At 47.6% G+C, this 17,822-nt stretch overlaps 1 protein-coding gene across 1 annotated transcript in view; it reads left to right on the top strand.

Moving 5' to 3' along the window:
- Positions 1–351: 351 nt before the first annotated feature.
- LOC123764210 (cell adhesion molecule Dscam2) overlaps positions 352–17,822 on the top strand; it is a 343,666-nt gene continuing 326,195 nt past the window's right edge. The window contains exon 1 of the mRNA XM_069316113.1: positions 352–562. The gene's annotated coding sequence lies outside the window, so the exon portion shown is untranslated. The remainder of the gene's footprint in view (positions 563–17,822) is intronic.

Here is a 17,822-nt window from a genome sequence, read left to right as displayed (position 1 = left end):
GCCTCTCTCTCCCCCAACACTGGTGGAGTAACACTGCCTCTCTCTCCCCCAACACTGGTGGAGTAACACTGCCTCTCTCTCCCTCCCCCAACACTGGTGGAGTAACACTGCCTCTCTCTCTCTCCCCCAACACTGGTGGAGTAACACTGCCTCTCTCTCCCTCCCCCAACACTGGTGGAGTAACACTGCCTCTCTCTCTCTCCCCCAACACTGGTGGAGTAATACTGCCTCTCTCTCCCCCAACACTGGTGGAGTAACACTGCCTCTCTCTCCCCCAACACTGGTGGAGTAACACTGCCTCTCTCTCCCTCCCCCAACACTGGTGGAGTAACACTGCCTCTCTCTTTCTCCCCCAACACTGGTGGAGTAACACTGCCTCTCTCTCTCTCTCCCCCAACAGTGGTGGTGCAGGAGTTCGAGGTACGGGTGTACGACGAGTACGTCATCCGAGGGAACACCGCCGTGCTCCGCTGTGTGGTGCCGTCCTTCGTCAGAGACCTGGTCTCCGTCACCGCCTGGGTCCGCGACCACGCCTACCACATCTACCCGTCCGACCACGGGGGTGAGTACCCGTCCAGCCCGTCCAGCAACCACGGGGGTGAGTACCCGTCCAGCCCGTCCAGCAACCACGGGGGTGAGTACCCGTCCAGCCCGTCCAGCAACCACGGGGGTGAGTACCCGTCCAGCCCGTCCAGCAACCACGGGGGGTGAGTACCCGTCCAGCCCGTCCAGCAACCACGGGGGTGAGTACCCGTCCAGCCCGTCCAGCAACCACGGGGGTGAGTACCCGTCCAGCCCGTCCAGCAACCACGGGGGGTGAGTACCCGTCCAGCCCGTCCAGCAACCACGGGGGTGAGTACCCGTCCAGCCCGTCCAGCAACCACGGGGGGTGAGTACCCGTCCAGCCCGTCCAGCAACCACGGGTGGTGAGTACCCGTCCAGCAACCACGGGGGGTGAGTACCCGTCCAGCAACCACGGGGGGTGAGTACCCGTCCAGCAACCACGGGGGGTGAGTACCCGTCCAGCCCGTCCAGCAACCACGGGGGGTGAGTACCCGTCCAGCCCGTCCTGCAACCACGGGGGGTGAGTACCCGTCCAACCCGTCTATTCAAGGAGTATACTAGCAACAACAATGGTATACTCTGCCTTTAGGAACCATCCACACCAATAAGACACCAGCCATACGCTCAGGTTATGTAGCCGTTTGAGAAACTCACCCGTCACAGACATCCTAATTCACCCGTCACAGACGTCCTAACTCACCCGTCACAGACGTCCTAACTCACCCGTCACAGACATCCTAATTCACCCGTCACAGACATTCTAATTCATCCGTCACAAACGTCCTAATTCACCCGTCACAGACATCCTAATTCACCCGTCACAGACATCCTAATTCACCCGTCACAGACGTCCTGACTCACCCGTCACAGACGTCCTAATTCACCCGTCACAGACGTCCTAACTCACCCGTCACAGACATCCTAATTCACCCGTCACAGACGTCCTAACTCACCCGTCACAGACGTCCTAATTCACCCGTCACAGACGTCCTAACTCACCCGTCACTGACGTCCTAACTCACCCGTCACAGACATCCTAATTCACCCGTCACAGACGTCCTAACTCACCCGTCACAGACGTCCTAATTCACCCGTCACAGACGTCCTAACTCACCCGTCACAGACGTCCTAACTCACCCGTCACAGACATCCTAATTCACCCGTCACAGACATCCTAATTCACCCGTCACAGACGTCCTAATTCACCCGTCACAGACGTCCTAATTCACCCGTCACAGACTTCCTAACTCACCCGTCACAGACGTCCTAACTCACCCGTCACAGACATTCGAGCAACACTCATACCTATTACTATGTACAGTGATGAGAACTCCGGTCTTCTCAAAGGAGTCACTCATGAAACGGCTCATGTCTCGATAAAAGTCTTACGGGTTTCACCAGTCTTATTTTTTCTTTCTTTCTTTTAAGTCTTTTTTACACTGGTTCGGTAACAGGGTTGTTGATTTGAGAAACCAATTACCGCGTAATATAATAGAAGCAGGAACCCTTGGTTGTTTCAAGCGTAGGTTAGACATGTATATGAATGAGATTGGGCGAGATGTAAATTAGGAGCTGCCTCGTATGGGCCAATAGAACTTTTGCAGTGACCTACATTCTTATGTTCTTATTAAAGGCGGACAAGCACTAGTATAATTGAGTTAGTTTATATTCAACACACCCACCCCATGTATAATGCTGCATATGGATATCACAAAGGCTTTATCAGAGACATTCCTTGTGTAAACTCCGAGCAGACAGCGGGTCTTTCATCGGCAGCAGACAGCGGGTCTCCCATCGTCAGCAGACAGCGGGTCTCCCATCGTCAGCAGACAGCGGGTCTCCCATCGTCAGCAGACAGCGGGTCTCCCATCGTCAGCAGACAGCGGGTCTCCCATCGTCAGCAGACAGCGGGTCTCCATCGTCAGCACACAGCGGGTCTCCCATCGTCAGCAGACGGCGGGTCTCCCATCGTCAGCAGACAGCGGGTCTCCCATCGTCAGCAGACAGCGGGTCTCCCATCGTCAGCACACAGCGGGTCTTCCATCGTCAGCAGACGGCGGGTCTTCCATCGTCAGCAGACAGCGGGTCTTCCATCGTCAGCAGACAGCGGGTCTTCCATCGTCAGCAGACAGCGGGTCTTCCATCGTCAGCAGACAGCGGGTCTTCCATCGTCAGCAGACGGCGGGTCTTCCATCGTCAGCAGACGGCGGGTCTTCCATCGTCAGCAGACAGCGGGTCTTCCATCGTCAGCAGACAGCGGGTCTCCCATCGTCAGCAGACAGCGGGTCTTCCATCGTCAGCAGACAGCGGGTCTCCCATCGTCAGCAGACAGCGGGTCTTCCATCGTCAGCAGACAGCGGGTCTTCCATCGTCAGCAGACAGCGGGTCTTCCATCGTCAGCAGACAGCGGGTCTTCCATCGCCAGCAGACAGCGGGTCTTCCATCGTCAGCAGACAGCGGGTCTCCCATCGTCAGCAGACAGCGGGTCTCCCATCGTCAGCAGACAGCGGGTCTCCCATCGTCAGCAGACAGCGGGTCTCCCATCGTCAGCAGACAGCGGGTCTCCCATCGTCAGCAGACAGCGGGTCTTCCATCGTCAGCAGACAGCGGGTCTTCCATCGTCAGCAGACAGCGGGTCTTCCATCGTCAGCAGACAGCGGGTCTTCCATCGTCAGCAGACAGCGGGTCTCCCATCGTCAGCAGACAGCGGGTCTCCCATCGTCAGCAGACAGCGGGACTCCCATCGTCAGCAGACAGCGGGTCTCCCATCGTCAGCAGACAGCGGGTCTCCCATCGTCAGCACACAGCGGGTCTTCCATCGTCAGCAGACAGCGGGTCTCCCATCGTCAGCAGACAGCGGGTCTCCTATCGTCAGCACACAGCGGGTCTTCCATCGTCAGCAGACAGCGGGTCCAACAGGCTGTTGCTTGGAGAGGCCCGCAGGCCCACATATATCCACTACAACTCGGTTGGTCCGGCACTTCTTGCAAGAACTTATCTAAATGTTTCTTGATATAAGCCCACATCTCATCTCATATAAGCCCACATCTAGTGGACCAAACTCTCACAAGTCAAGCCTGGCCTCGGGCCGGGCTTGGGGGAGTAGAAGAACTCCCAGAACCCCATCAACCAGGTATCAACCAGGTATCATCCCTGGCACTACAGCCCTATACCCCCCTTACCCACTAAACAATTGCCCCCACATCTAAAAATCTCGGGAGAAAAAACTTAGACCAAGCTATTAAGCTTGGGGCCCGGCCTCGGGTACATAAACTTAGCCTCCCGTGCTTGGAGAGATGTAAACTTGCCCCCACGTATCTGGCCGAAGCGTCGCCAACTTGGCAGTTACTCAAAATTGTTCCCCAGCTCTTGTCTTTGATCATAGCACTTTTGGTTAGCCTTCTCTACGTCGCGCCTCTCAAGAGAGAGTTCGCCAACTCTTAAAAAAAAAAAACTCTTCAACAACAGCGAAAACTTGTAAAATTAATTTTTTACTCTCCATAAAAAATAAAAAAAAATATATGTAAAATTCTCGTTCATTAAATGCGATCCTTTGCTGGAATATTTTTAACATGTTGATAATTTATCAGGAAACTTTGGAGGCGCTGATGTTAGCTTTTCACGCTAGAAAAAAATTCACTTCTCAGTCAAGTTTCGACTCCAAGTTACACTTACTCGGAGCTTTCGGCGAAAATTTTATATCGCCAAATAAAATTTTCACACAATACAAAAAAATTGATTCAGAATCCGTATTTTCTATATTATTAACATTTCCACCCGACAATATTTATCCTTAATACGTCGAAAAACTGAATTTATACTCCCATTACTTAGCTAAAAAAAATTAAAAAATAATAGCCTTAGGGCCAAACTACTTTGACTGGACGGTAGAGCGACGGTTTCGCTTCTTGCAGGTCGCCGTTCAATCCCCGACTGTCCAAGTCCACCATTCCTTTCCTCCCTACCTCCTATCCCAAATCCTTATCCTCATATCCGTTTCCAGTGCTGTACATTCGTAATGGCTTAGTGCTTTCTCCCGATATACTATACGCCGATATATAGTCCTGTCTATACGACAGCAAGTTGTGTTGGCTATTCTTTCTTTCTTTCAACGTCTTTCTTGTCTTTCTTTCTTTTTTTAATCTATTCTTGTCTTTCAACGAGGAAACAAAATGGACAGCAAATATTTAAGGCCTAAAAACAGCACCTTAATTTATCCCATTTTTTGGGAAAGATTTTGAGAAGATTTCGATCTCACAGATACTTGGCTTAGTTGATAAACAGGTGTAGATATCTATCTATTACAGGGCATACGGTTCTATTTAGCAATTCTCTAAAATGTGTGGTGGTGTGTTCAACCTTTGTCGACTGCCGTGTGTCACGAACTAAATAGCGTTCTGTATAGAGTATCCAGCGTTGTGTGCATATAGGATGTGATATAGGATGCATATAGATGCCTACTTCGTCAGCAGGAAAGGAAACTAGTTTATAGTCAAGTACTTTGTTTAATAGTGATTTAGGGCAAAGACTGTGGCTACGAGGACTCGGGTCCTCGTAGCCTGGTGGATAGCGCGCAGGACTCGTGATTCTGTGGCGCGGGTTCGATTCCCGCACGAGGCAGAAACAAATGGGCAAACTTTCTTTCACCCTGAATGCCCCTGTTACCTAGCAGCAAATAGGTACCTGGGAGTTAGTCAGCTGTCACGGGCTGCTTCCTGGGGATGGAGGCCTGGTCGAGGACCGGGCCGCGGGGACACTAAAGCCCCGAAATCATCTCAAGATAACCTCAAGATAGATCACGGTACGTCAGATGCTCAGCACTTCAGTGGAACGGAAAGAAATGCAGAATTACTTAAAGCAAATGGTGATGTTCCACACTAGAGTCTACAGGACAGACACAGTTTCCAGTTTTCAAGTGTAAGAGTGCCAGTGTAGATGTTAAAAGGGGCTGTGATAACTAACATTGTTTGGCTTCCTCACTCATTTCTCAGTCATTATAGGAGATGGGGGGGGGGGTTGTAGTGGGTAGGGGCCAGAATTCACAAAGCAGTTACGCAAGTACTTACGAACCTGTACATCTTTTCTCAATCTTTGGCGACTTTGTTTACAATTACTAAACAGTTAATGAGCCCCGAAGCACCACGAGGCTGTTTATAACAATAACAACAGTTGATTGGCAAGTTTTCATGCTTGTAAACTGTTTAATAAATGTAACCAAAGCCGTCAGAGATTGAGGAAAGATGTACACGTTCGTAATTACTTGTGTAACTGCTTCGTGAATCTGGTCCTAGGTGTTTAACATTAGGGGCCAAGGAAGGGGGGGAGGAAGGGGGTATACGTCTCACAGAAACCTGTAGTAACGTCGGAATCAATATCATCTGTTAAGGTCACTATGGACCAGTAACCAGGTTCTTGATATGTAAACCTCTAAGTGTATTCGACCCCAAGTTGGTAGTACGTTTTCAAGAATTGGCTAGAGAGTACAATAGAGAGAAAGGGGGTAGGGGAGACGAACAAAACACTATTCCCTTTACCAATATATATATACACTTAAACCCTTAAATTATAATAAATAGGTTATAACTACACTAATGTGCATTGATGTCGCTTTCACTCACGACACCTGGCGCTCACATGCAGTGTTAGACAGCCCCAGTGTTTCCACTACCCAGTACCTCGTCCACTCATATTGGGAAACACTGGCGAGTTCACCTTTTACGTGGGCCAGGCCACCGACACAGTATCACTAGGTGCCTATACCCCACTATCGCTCTCCAGTCACACGCTGGCAGAAGACTTCAGCCACACGCTGATCGGGGTCACAAAACAACGACTACAGGGGTAGCGAACTACTGACAGAAGCCTCTAGTGACCGGGCTAGCAGCTCTTCACAGCAGGCACTTCACTGTCGTCCATTTCTCTCTTAAGCAAGTCCCGGGGTACGCCGATCTCCTCCAACAACTACGTAATCTGCAGCTAACTAACCGCTTCAGATCGGCGGCGACTTACTTAGTCATCTTCCAGGACCAAGTTTAGAGAACGTGGACTGCCCAAGGTAAACTGCCCTCCTCAGTACAACTGCTTCCACACGTCACCTCTGTGGACATGAAACGTCTCAGTCTATCAGTTAACAGGACGGTACTCTGGGGGAAACCAGGAGGTAACACTCACTGGGGAGTTGACATTATGCACGTAGCACCACCTAGTTGGCGCTGCTCTTGACCCACCACCTCACCAGAGGTCACCACAACGGCCTCTCTGTCTAGCCAAGGCAGGACACCAGAGCCATTTGCCGTAGTCACGCCACCACCAATAGATGGCGTTGTCTACGTAGCGTCCAATATTAGGGGGGTTGGAGTGCAGACTCATAAATGGCGCTGGAATTACCAGACCACACACTTACTATTTCCTACGCCTCTTAATGATTTTATGAGGTCTGATCTGGTGTGGCCAGCCATCACTGGGACATCCAGCATCTCCCCAGAGGTTATGCCAAAAGACAAGGTATTTTGGATGTCCTTAACATGATCATATCAACCAGTCATCATACCTCAGTTCCAAGGTTGATACCCTCTTCCTCCGCCCTAACACTGGCATGAAGGGGCAAAAAAAAAAAAGTTAGGGGAAAATTTCTAATGGAAATTACATTGATGATTCTTGCAGGCCATTCCATTAGTTGGAATTTAAATGTTATACAGTTTCCCCCCCATTCATCAGGTGCTTCAACTCATCAAGATGAGCCACAGTGGCTTCCTTCTTATATAGATTTCAGGAAGGATGCTGTCAAGTCAACTGGTGCCTTCATCTCTTGAGTGAGGAATACTTCAGGTAGACTATAACAGCCTGCTCGAACAGGCTCTCACCATCACCGCCAGTCTTTTACTAGTGATAAAATCCATAACCTATTTTTTTTAACACCATCCTGTAGGAGATATTAATATCGAAAGTAAAAAAATGATAAATGTAATAGCAATTTCCTATTACAGTAAATGCCCTCCACCGGTAAGAGAATTCTTACAATCTAAGGATTATACAATACACTCAATGAATATTATACACTGCACTCACAGGATATTATACAATACTCTCACTGACTATTATATGCTGCACTCACAGCATATTATACAATTCACTCACTGAATATTATACAGTGGATATTATACAATACCACCAGTATACAATCTCTTCTCCATCTGACTCTTCTACTCCATCAGTGTCTGCTACTAAATCTATCTTCTGCCACACAATATCTTATTTAATTGCGTTGTAATATAATTATTTTTCTTCGACAATTCACATCAGAAATGTGGATGTCACACGAGGGTAAATTTATCGCTTTTGAAACCCGCCAAGCAGCAGCAGCAGCAGCAGCAGCAGCAGCAGCAGCAGCAGCAGCAGCAGCAGCAGCAGCAGCTGGCATGTTTACCTCCCAGCTCCGGCAATCGCAAATTTCTGCTAATCAGAAGTAGTTGGACTCAAGCGCTAACTTGGGGAGTGTTTCCTTGATTCATTAGCTGGAAGGTTGCGTCCGTCCAGGCGTCTCCTGATGTCGTCAGCAATGGCAGTTGCTAACTTTTAAGTCTGCAGCGAAGATGATGGCTTCTCTTCACCATCCTGTATAGCTGATGATGCTGTTAAACATCTTATATGTTCGTCTGTATCGAATCGTTGGAGAATGCAATCATTTCCCCTTAACATCGTAGATAAAAAGTTTTTTCGTGGTGGACAGAACGACCTTCCCTACCAGAGGCTGACCTACCACCCTCTCTCTCAGTGGAGTGGAGCTTTCTCTTCTTGCTTGGTTTTTTCAGCATACTTTCGGCTAATTCCTTTCTCTCTTCCACATTAAATTTCTTCTTCTTCTTCCTTCCACACCGTCCTCCATCCACATTGGTCTTTGGCTAGCATCTCAATACAGTTCCTTGTTCCTTTTCACCTCAACCCGATTGTAAATCATCATCTTGGATATTAAAAACGTCGGGAAGCACTTGGGATGAATTGTGTGTCCGTCACAGGACACTTGAAGGATTGTCAGAGGCACAATCACTCTAGTAGTACCAATCAGCGCCAGAAAAAAAACATTAAAAGTTTATTGAACAAAACGGGTGGATGGGACAGGATTGGTCAAGCGTAGTCTAGGCACCGGAAGTGTTATGACCGTAGGGGATGAAGGTAGCTGGGATATGTTGGGGTATATTCAATATGAAGTGTGTAGACATATTTTGTTCAGGTAGAACATTGTATGTGTGGGTGTGTGTCGCTTCGCTTTCCAAACGACTGTGCTTGTGTCGTCTTTCTTGGCTGTGTTTGCTTTCCTGCCTGCTGACGTATGCTTGCCTGCCTGCCTGCCTCCCTGCCTGCCTGCCTGCCTGTGTCTACTTATTTGTGTCAGCCTATTCTCTATCTCCGGCTTTCACTCGCTCATTTTGATATGCACTCATTCTCAAAATTTATGTATTTCCTCTTCCTCATCTCCTCGCTCTCCCTCACACTTCTCCACTCTCACTTCTCTTTCTCCTACAACCCTACCTCGCCCCCCCCCCCAACCCCCTCCTCGCCCCCCAAAAAACTATTTTTGTTTAATCCTTCATTGAAATAACAATAATGGCATGTGTCTATGAGAAAATATGAATGCAATTTCATGGGATTGAACGCTCATTCCATCACATTACATCACTTCAACATTTCTAATGCATTTAAGATTGGTTTGAACAGCTGAACATCTGTTCAGTCCAACTCAAATGTGTAACGATTTACAAATTTGTTTGTGGATAAAGTCCTGAAATCTTTTTGTGGATAAAGCCCTGGAATCTTTTTATGGATAAAGCCCTGAATTTTTCTTGTGGATAAAGGCCTGGAATCAAATGAGACCTAAACATAATTTAAAAAAAAGGGTGACTAGAAAGGCTTAGCTTGATAAATGAATCTGTTGAGACCCGCGGCTTATGTGAGTCGCGTTTGAGAATACGGCTGATTGAAGGGGGGGAGGGGGGGACTGGGAACCACCTTAAGGCGATGGCGCCATGATTGAATGTCCAGTTTACGATCGTAGTATTCTGGAGTCCGACAGTTTAGCGAGAGACCAGAGGGAGCTAGAGAACCAAACCGGAGGGGATGGGCCTCTGTGGCCATAGAGAAACACCAGCAGCGTTCCATGATTGAAAAGTTGTCGTTGTCAAAACAGTTACAAAATTATGATAACTAAAAATACGTTGACAATTACGTTGTAAAAAACAAAAATAACAATAAACTAAAAATAAACGAAAAGACTTAAAAAAGGCATAAACAAAAGTAAAAAAAACGGCGAAAAGGCATAAACAAAAGTAAAAAAACGGCGAAAAGGCATAAACAAAAGTAAAAAAACGGCGAAAAGGCATAAACAAAAGTAAAAAAACGGCGAAAAGGCATAAACAAAAGTAAAAAAACGGCGAAAAGGCATAAACAAAAGTAAAAAAACGGCGAAAAGGCATAAACAAAAGTAAAAAAACGACGAAAAGGCATAAACAAAAGTAAAAAAAACGGCGAAAAGGCATAAACAAAAGTAAAAAAACGGCGAAAAGGCATAAACAAAAGTAAAAAAACGGCGAAAAGGCATAAACAAAAGTAAAAAAACGGCGAAAAGGCATAAACAAAAGTAAAAAAACGACGAAAAGGCATAAACAAAAGAAAAAAAAACGGCGAAAAGGCATAAACAAAAGTAAAAAAACGGCGAAAAGGCATAAACAAAAGTAAAAAAACGGCGAAAAGGCATAAACAGAAGTAAAAAAACGGCGAAAAGGCATAAACACAAGTAAAAAAACGGCGAAAAGGCATAAACAAAAGTAAAAAAACGGCGAAAAGGCAGAAACAAAAGTTAAAAAAACGGCGAAAAAACATAAACAAAAGCTCCAAAAAAGCGAAAAGGCATAAACAAAAGCAAAACAGTCTCCAAGAAAGGGCATCCCAACAAGACCGGACGTTCCCATTACTGAAACTCCAAAGGCTCTTCCCTCCCTCCCTCCCCCCCTTCTCCTTCCTCTCAAACCACCTACTTTACTCATATTTATATACACATGTATATATGCATATATATATACATATATACATATGGCGACTCCGGCGCGGCTACCAAATTATAGAGTCGCTTGAAGCTTAATTACACTTTCCGCCCAAAAGCCAATTCCCGCGGCCAAAATTTTTGGTGTCGTTTGCAGCGTGGAGGAGGCGCCGCCATCTTGGCATTTAAATGATGCTGTGGACGCGAGATGAAGAGAGAGAGAGAGATAGAGAGAGAGAGAGAGAGAGAGAGAGAGAGAGAGAGAGAGAGAGAGAGAGAGAGAGAGAGAGAGAGAGAGAGAGAGAGAGAGAGAGGCAATAGAGAGTGAGAGGGGGGCCCCCAAGGAAGAGAGGGGGAGGGGGGAAGGGGGGGGGCAGGGGCTAAAAAACACAAGAGCATTGACCATTAACAATCAAACAACTTACTTCTGCTCCTTTCCCCACGATCTCCCCCCCCCCTCTCTCTCCCCCCCCCCCCTCTCTCTCTGTCTCTCTCTCTCTCTCTCTCTCCCTCTCCCCCTCCCTCCCTCCCTCCCTCCCCCCTCCCTCCCCCCACCCCCCCTTACACGTGTGTCAGAGAAAGTCAATACACCAACAGTAAAAACAAAAAACTTCTCTATTCAAAAGCAAACACAGACAAGGTCTTGCTCAAGCATTCCACACCTGTTTTCCACCAATTTTTGTCCCAGAGATAAAAAAAACAAATAATGAAAAATTGTACTGACTACGCTCATCCTGGTTACCCAGATTAGAGGACGTCCACCCGATATAAAGCCAGGCCAGCTGTCAGGTGGGTTTATAAAGCCAGGCCAGCTGTTAGGTGGCTCTATAAAGCCAGGCCAGCTGTCAGGTTGGTTTATAAAGCCAGGCCAGCTGTCAGGTCTATATAAAGCCAGGGCAGCCGTCAGGTCTATATAAAGCCAGGGCAGCCGTCAGGTCTATATAAAGCCAGGCCAGCTGTCAGGTCTATATAAAGCCAGGCCAGCTGTCAGGTCTATATAAAGCCAGGCCAGCTGTTAGGTGGCTCTATAAAGCCAGGCCAGCTGTCAGGTGGCTCTATAAAGCCAGGCTATCTGTCAGGTCTCTATAAAGCCAGGCCAGCTGTCAGGTCTCTATAAAGCCAGGCCAGCTGTCAGGTCTCTATAAAGCCAGGCCAGCTGTCAGGTCTCTATAAAGTCAGGCCAGCCGTCAGGTGTGTATAAAGCCAGGCCAGCTGTCAGGTCTATAAAGCCAGCTGCCAGTTGTCTGGGCTCTATAAAGCCAGCTGCCAGCTGTCTGGGCTATATAAAGCCACGCCATCTGTCAGGTCTCTATAAAGTCAGGCCAGCCGTCAGGTGTGTATAAAGCCAGGCCAGCTGTCTGGTCTATAAAGCCAGCTGCCAGTTGTCTGGGCTCTATAAAGCCAGCTGCCAGCTGTCTGGGCTCTATAAAGCCACGCCATCTGTCAGGTCTCTATAAAGCCACGCCATCTGTCAGGTCTCTATAAAGCCACGCCAGCCGTCAGGTCTCCATAAAGCCACGCCAGCTGTCAGGTCTCCATAAAGCCACGCCAGCTGTCAGGTCTCCATAAAGCCACGCCAGCTGTCAGGTCTATAAAGCCAGCTGCCAGTTGTCCGGGCTCTATAAAGCCAGGCTATCTGTCAGGTCTCTATAAAGCCAGGCCAGATGTCAGGTCTCCATAAAGCCACGCCAGCTGTCAGGTATCTATGAAGCCAGGCAAGCTGACAGGCCTCTATAAAGCCAGGCCAGCTGTCAGGTATCTATAAAGCCAGCTGCCAGTTTTTAATATTGACAGAACTGCGGTTGCTACCTTCAGCACTCTATATAAATATCTTACATTTTTCACTCCATATCTTTATTGCTATTATTTCCAATAGCAATGAAGATATTCTATTATTATTATTAGTATAATAATACGTATATTAATATTATTATTATTATTATACAGATACATTGCAATAACGTGATATATTTGAGAACAAATCCACTGGAGCCCTGATGAAGGCTCGAACCTATGCGATGAGTTATTATTATTATTACTTCGACAAAAGCGCAAACCAAAAAAAGTAATTCTTTTGTTGAAATGTTTGCTTTTAACATGGGCATCACTGATTAAAATGCGTTGATTATTTGACTGTTGTCTAACGATGATTGTTCGGTAGGTAATGACTGCCGCTCCCAGATAATACAACATTAAATTGCCAATCTTGCTGCATACTTTATTTTTTTTGTTCTGGAATATCCGTATCGTTGGAGGCCAGCGATTTGGGTATATATATCTGAGTATTTTTTATGTTTTAAACCTGTCCTTTTTAAACGTCAAATGGTTTCATTAAAATGTACAAGACCTATGTTTTTGCAGCAGGTATCATTAGTATATATATATATATATATATATATATATATATATATATATATATATATATATATATATATATATATATATATATATATATATATATATATATATATATCTTTCATGTACACGGGCAGGGTGATATATCGAATAGGTTGAAGACTCAGGTGGGACATGATCGCGACTTGTAAGATATTCGGCCTCATAGACTACGTGGAAAAAAAAACGCGTTGCTGGCAATCATTTATGCGATACAACGCTCTCAAGTACACTGTGTATATGTGTGTGTGTGCGTGTGTGTGCGTGTGTGTGTGTGTGTGTGTGTGTGTGTGTGTGTGTGTGTGTGTGTGTGTGGGTGTGTGTGTGTGTGTGTGTGTGTGTGTGTGTGTGTGTGTGTGTATGTGTGTGTGTTTACTATTTGTATCTGTAGAGGATGCAACTGGCACTCCCTGGCAGCTTCCGGCCCTCTAACGGTGGCATCCATGTTAATGGCACCGTCCCTTCCCCCTTCTATTGTCTCTGCTAATCCCCTTCCAATCATCTAGTCTTCCTTCCTCCTTCACTATATCCCTTTCTCTTCAGCTTTACTTTGATCAGAAGAATGGATAGGGAAGCTTAAGGGGGAGATGAAGATAACAGGGATAATCCTTTCTTTCTATTTATAGTTGTGTTTTCTCTTATATTTCCTTCCATTCACTTCCTTTTCTTGTCCCTTTCTATAGCATCTTCGCTTCTTTCTTATTGATAACTTTAGTTATAACGTTGTTAACTGTTATTATGTATCTGGCGATGTTTATCTCATTTCTCCTGTTTCTCTCTGGATATTTTTGTATTTTGTCCCCTCACTCTTCCCCCTCACTCTTCCTCCTCACTCTTCCCCCTCACTCTTCCCCCTCACGCTTCCCCTCACTCTTCCCCCTCACTCTTTCCCCTCACTCTTCCTCCTGACTCTTTCCCCTCACTCTTCCCCCTCACTCTTCCCCCTCACTCTTCCCCCTCACTCTTTCCCCTCACTCCTCCCCCTCACGCTTCCCCTCACTCTTCCCCCTCACTCCTCCCCATCACTCCTCCCCCTAACTCTTCCCCTTCACTCCTCCCCCTCACTCTTTCCCCTCACGCTTTTCCCTCACTCCTCCCCCTCACTCCTCCCCCTCACTCTTTCTCCTCACTTTTCCCTTTACTCTTCTCCCTCACTCTTCCCCCCTCACTCCTTCCCCTCATTCCTCCCCTCACTCTTCCCCTTACATCTCCAAACAGGGTCTATAAAGCCAATTAAGACCATTTAATTCAACATCTTCCAGCAGACAATCATCGTCCCCCCCAAAAAGGCTTCGAATATCGGCCAGTGGAGATGTCTAGCCCGCTCCGTCCTCTCCACCACAGCAGAAAATATTCCTCATTTGCATATATTTTCCTCCTCGAATCACCATTTACCCCCCTTATTCCTCCCCTCCCCCATTGTGTCAACCACCCTCTTACCGCTTCCCTCTCCGCCCCCTTACCCACCAAGATAATGCGATTTCCATCGGCCGAAGAAAATATTCAGGCTGCCAATTCCTTCGACAGTGTTACCGTGAAGGGAGCAACAGGCCGCCAGAACTGTTACCAACAGGGTGGAGGCCTGGTCGAGGACCGGGCCGCGGGGACACTAAAAAGCCCCGAAATCATCTCAAGATAACCTCAAATCAAATCATCATCTCAAGATAACACCGCAAAATAATGCATTTTCCTCAGCAGAGGATACAAGTATAATAAGGACATGTAATAGTGGGAATGGAGACAATGTGTTAGTGTCTTGAGGAAGAGAGAGAGAACGGTAGAGTTTGTGCCGTTTGTGTCTCTGTTGCCGCTTCTGTTAACGCTGTAAACAAACGGTTGCATGCGTTGTGTGGACGTGCGTATGCACGCACGCGCCGCTCATGCACGCCCACTCTCACATACACGTGCAGGAAGAGAACGCAGGTGTTAGGTAAATAGTTGTGCTTGCGGGGGTTGAGCTTCGGCTCTCTGGTCCCGCTGTGTGTGTGTGTGTGTGTGTGTGTGTGTGTGTGTGTGTGTGTGTGTGTGTGTGTGTGTGTGTGTGGAGAGAGAGAGAGAGGACGAGGCATCATGCCTGAGGCCAGAAGCAAATTGTGTGATACTCTATCTTTGGCTGCGAGCAACCAGGCAACAGTACACTGTTCACAGTGAGTTGAACACAGCGCCATACACCAGCCACAGGACGAATAACCCCTCCCCCCCCCCCTCGCACCCTCAGGGTAATGTATAGTGTCAACCATACACGTGTATGGTTGACCTGTGAGGGGAGGTGGGTGGGAGAGAGGAGGGGAAGGCTGGCATCTGGTTATACACTTCACCAGATCACCACCAGGGGCACCACCACACAGACGCCTCTGTGCCACCACCACACAGACGCCTCTGTGCCACCACCACACAGACGCCTCTGTGCCACCACCACACAGACGCCTCTGTGCCACCACCACACAGACGCCTCTGTGCCACCACCACACAGACGCCTCTGTGCCACCAGACAGGTGGTAATAGATGCTGTGCCACAACCAACATTATGTCACGAGAGAGAGAGAGAGAGAGAGAGAGAGAGAGAGAGAGAGAGAGAGAGAGAGAGAGAGAGAGAGAGAGAGGGAGAGAGAGAGAGAGAGAGAGAGAGCTAGAGACACAGCTAGAGAGAGATAGCTAGAGAGCTAGAGAGAGCTAGAGAGAGAGAGAGCTAGAGAGCTAGAGTGAGAGAGCTAGAGAACTAGAGAGCTAGAGAGAGAGAGCTAGAGAGCTAGAGAGAGAGAGCTAGAGAGCTAGAGAGAGAGAGCTAGAGAGCTAGAGAGAGCTAGAGAGAGAGAGAGCTAGAGAGCTAGAGAGCTAGAGCTAGAGAACTTGAGAGCTAGAGAGAGAGAGCTAGAGAGCTAGAGAGAGAGAGCTAGAGAGCTAGAGAGAGAGAGCTAGAGAGAGAGAGAGAGAGCTAGAGAGAGATAGCTAGAGAACTAGAGAGAGAGAGAGCTAGAGAGAGAGAGAGCTAGAGAGAGAGAGAGCTAGAGAGAGAGAGAGCTAGAGAGCTAGAGAGAGCGAGAGAGAGATATAAACACAGTGTAGCTCACATCCCATTCACTGCAGCGGAACTCAATTTTCCTAATTTTATTCCAAGATTTGATAAAGTGTCCTGAACTGGCCATAAAATATATTGGAAACGGCTTGCCTGTGATAATATACCATGTGTGTACACTGTATAATGCTGAGGGGGTGTATAATGATGAGGGGGTGTATAATGCTGAGGGGGTGTATAATGCTGAGGGGGTGTATAATGCTGAGGGGGTGTATAATGCTGAGGGGGTGTATAATGCTGAGGGGGGTGTATAATGCTGAGGGGGGTGTATAATGCTGAGGAGGGGATGTATAATGCTGAGGGGGGGTGCATAATGCTGAGGGGGGTGTATAATGATGAGGGGGTGTATAATGATGAGGGGGGTGTATAATGCTGAGGGGGGTGTATACTGATGAGGGGGGTGTATAATGATGAGGGGGGGGTGTATAATGCTGAGGGGGGTGTATAATGCTGAGGGGGGTGTATAATGATGAGGGGGTGTATAATGCTGAGGGGGGTGTATAATGATGAGGGGGTGTATAATGCTGAGGGGGGTGTATAATGCTGAGGGGGGTGTATAATGCTGAGGGGGGAGTATAATGATGAGGGGGGTGTATAATGCTGAGGGGGGTGTATAATGCTGAGGGGGGTGTATAATGCTGAGGGGGGTGTATAATGATGAGGGGGGGTGTATAATGCTGAGGGGGGTGTATAATGATGAGGGGGGTGTATAATGATGAGGGGGTGTATAATGCTGAGGGTGTATAATGCTGAGGGGGGTGTATAATGCTGAGGGGGTGTATAATGCTGAGGTGGGTGTATAATGCTGAGGGAGGTGTATAATGCTGAGGGGGGTGCATAATGATGAGGGGGTGTATAATGCTGAGGGGGGTGTATAATGCTGAGGGGGGTGTATAATGCTGAGGGGGTGTATAATGCTGAGGTGGGTGTATAATGCTGAGGGAGGTGTATAATGCTCAGGAGGGGTGTATAATGATGAGGAGGGGATGTATAATGCTAAGGGGGGATGTATAATGCTGAGAGTGTGATATATAATGTTAGCTTTTTGAAGTATAATGCCTAAAAGGAATTTACATAATGTATATGATGTTTACTCGTGATTAACGATGCTCAAAATAATCTGCGGTGATGTGTATTGATGTGCAATGTTGCATGTGTATATATAATTACTTGCCCATTGTAAGGATGTTTATGTAATTATCGGACGGAAGCATTAAATTATAAGGGCCATTGAGCCCTTGTAAGGGCTATGAGGACGGAGTGAAGTAACCCTTTGGGCCATCGGGGGATCGAACGCAGACCCTGCAAGATGCGAGTCCGTCGCTGCGTCAGCCAGTCAGTCGAAGTGTATAATGTATTTTTTCATGGGCAACTTTTATGATTCTTTTTGTGTGGTAAGACAACGGCCCCGCTTCTTGCGAAGTCGACGTTCGATTCCCCGATACTCCAAGTGGATGGGTACCTTTCCTTCACCCTTGTCTTCATATCCCAGCTCCTTGTCCTCATCTCCCAGCTCCTTGTCCTCATATCCCAGCTCCTTGTCCCCATACCCCAGCTCCTTGTCCCCATATCCCAGCTCCTTGTCCCCCATCTCCCAGCTCCTTGTCCCCATATCCCAGCTCCTTGTCCCCCATCTCCCAGCTCCTTGTCCCCATATCCCAGCTCCTTGTCCCCCATCTCCCAGCTCCTTGTCCTCATATCCCAGCTCCTTGTCCTCATATCCCAGGTCCTTGTCCTCATATCCCAGCTCCT

The sequence above is a fragment of the Procambarus clarkii genome, chromosome 82, assembly GCF_040958095.1.
Source record: "Procambarus clarkii isolate CNS0578487 chromosome 82, FALCON_Pclarkii_2.0, whole genome shotgun sequence".
NCBI lineage: Eukaryota > Metazoa > Arthropoda > Malacostraca > Decapoda > Cambaridae > Procambarus > Procambarus clarkii.
This window is presented reverse-complemented; position numbering and strand designations above follow the sequence as displayed.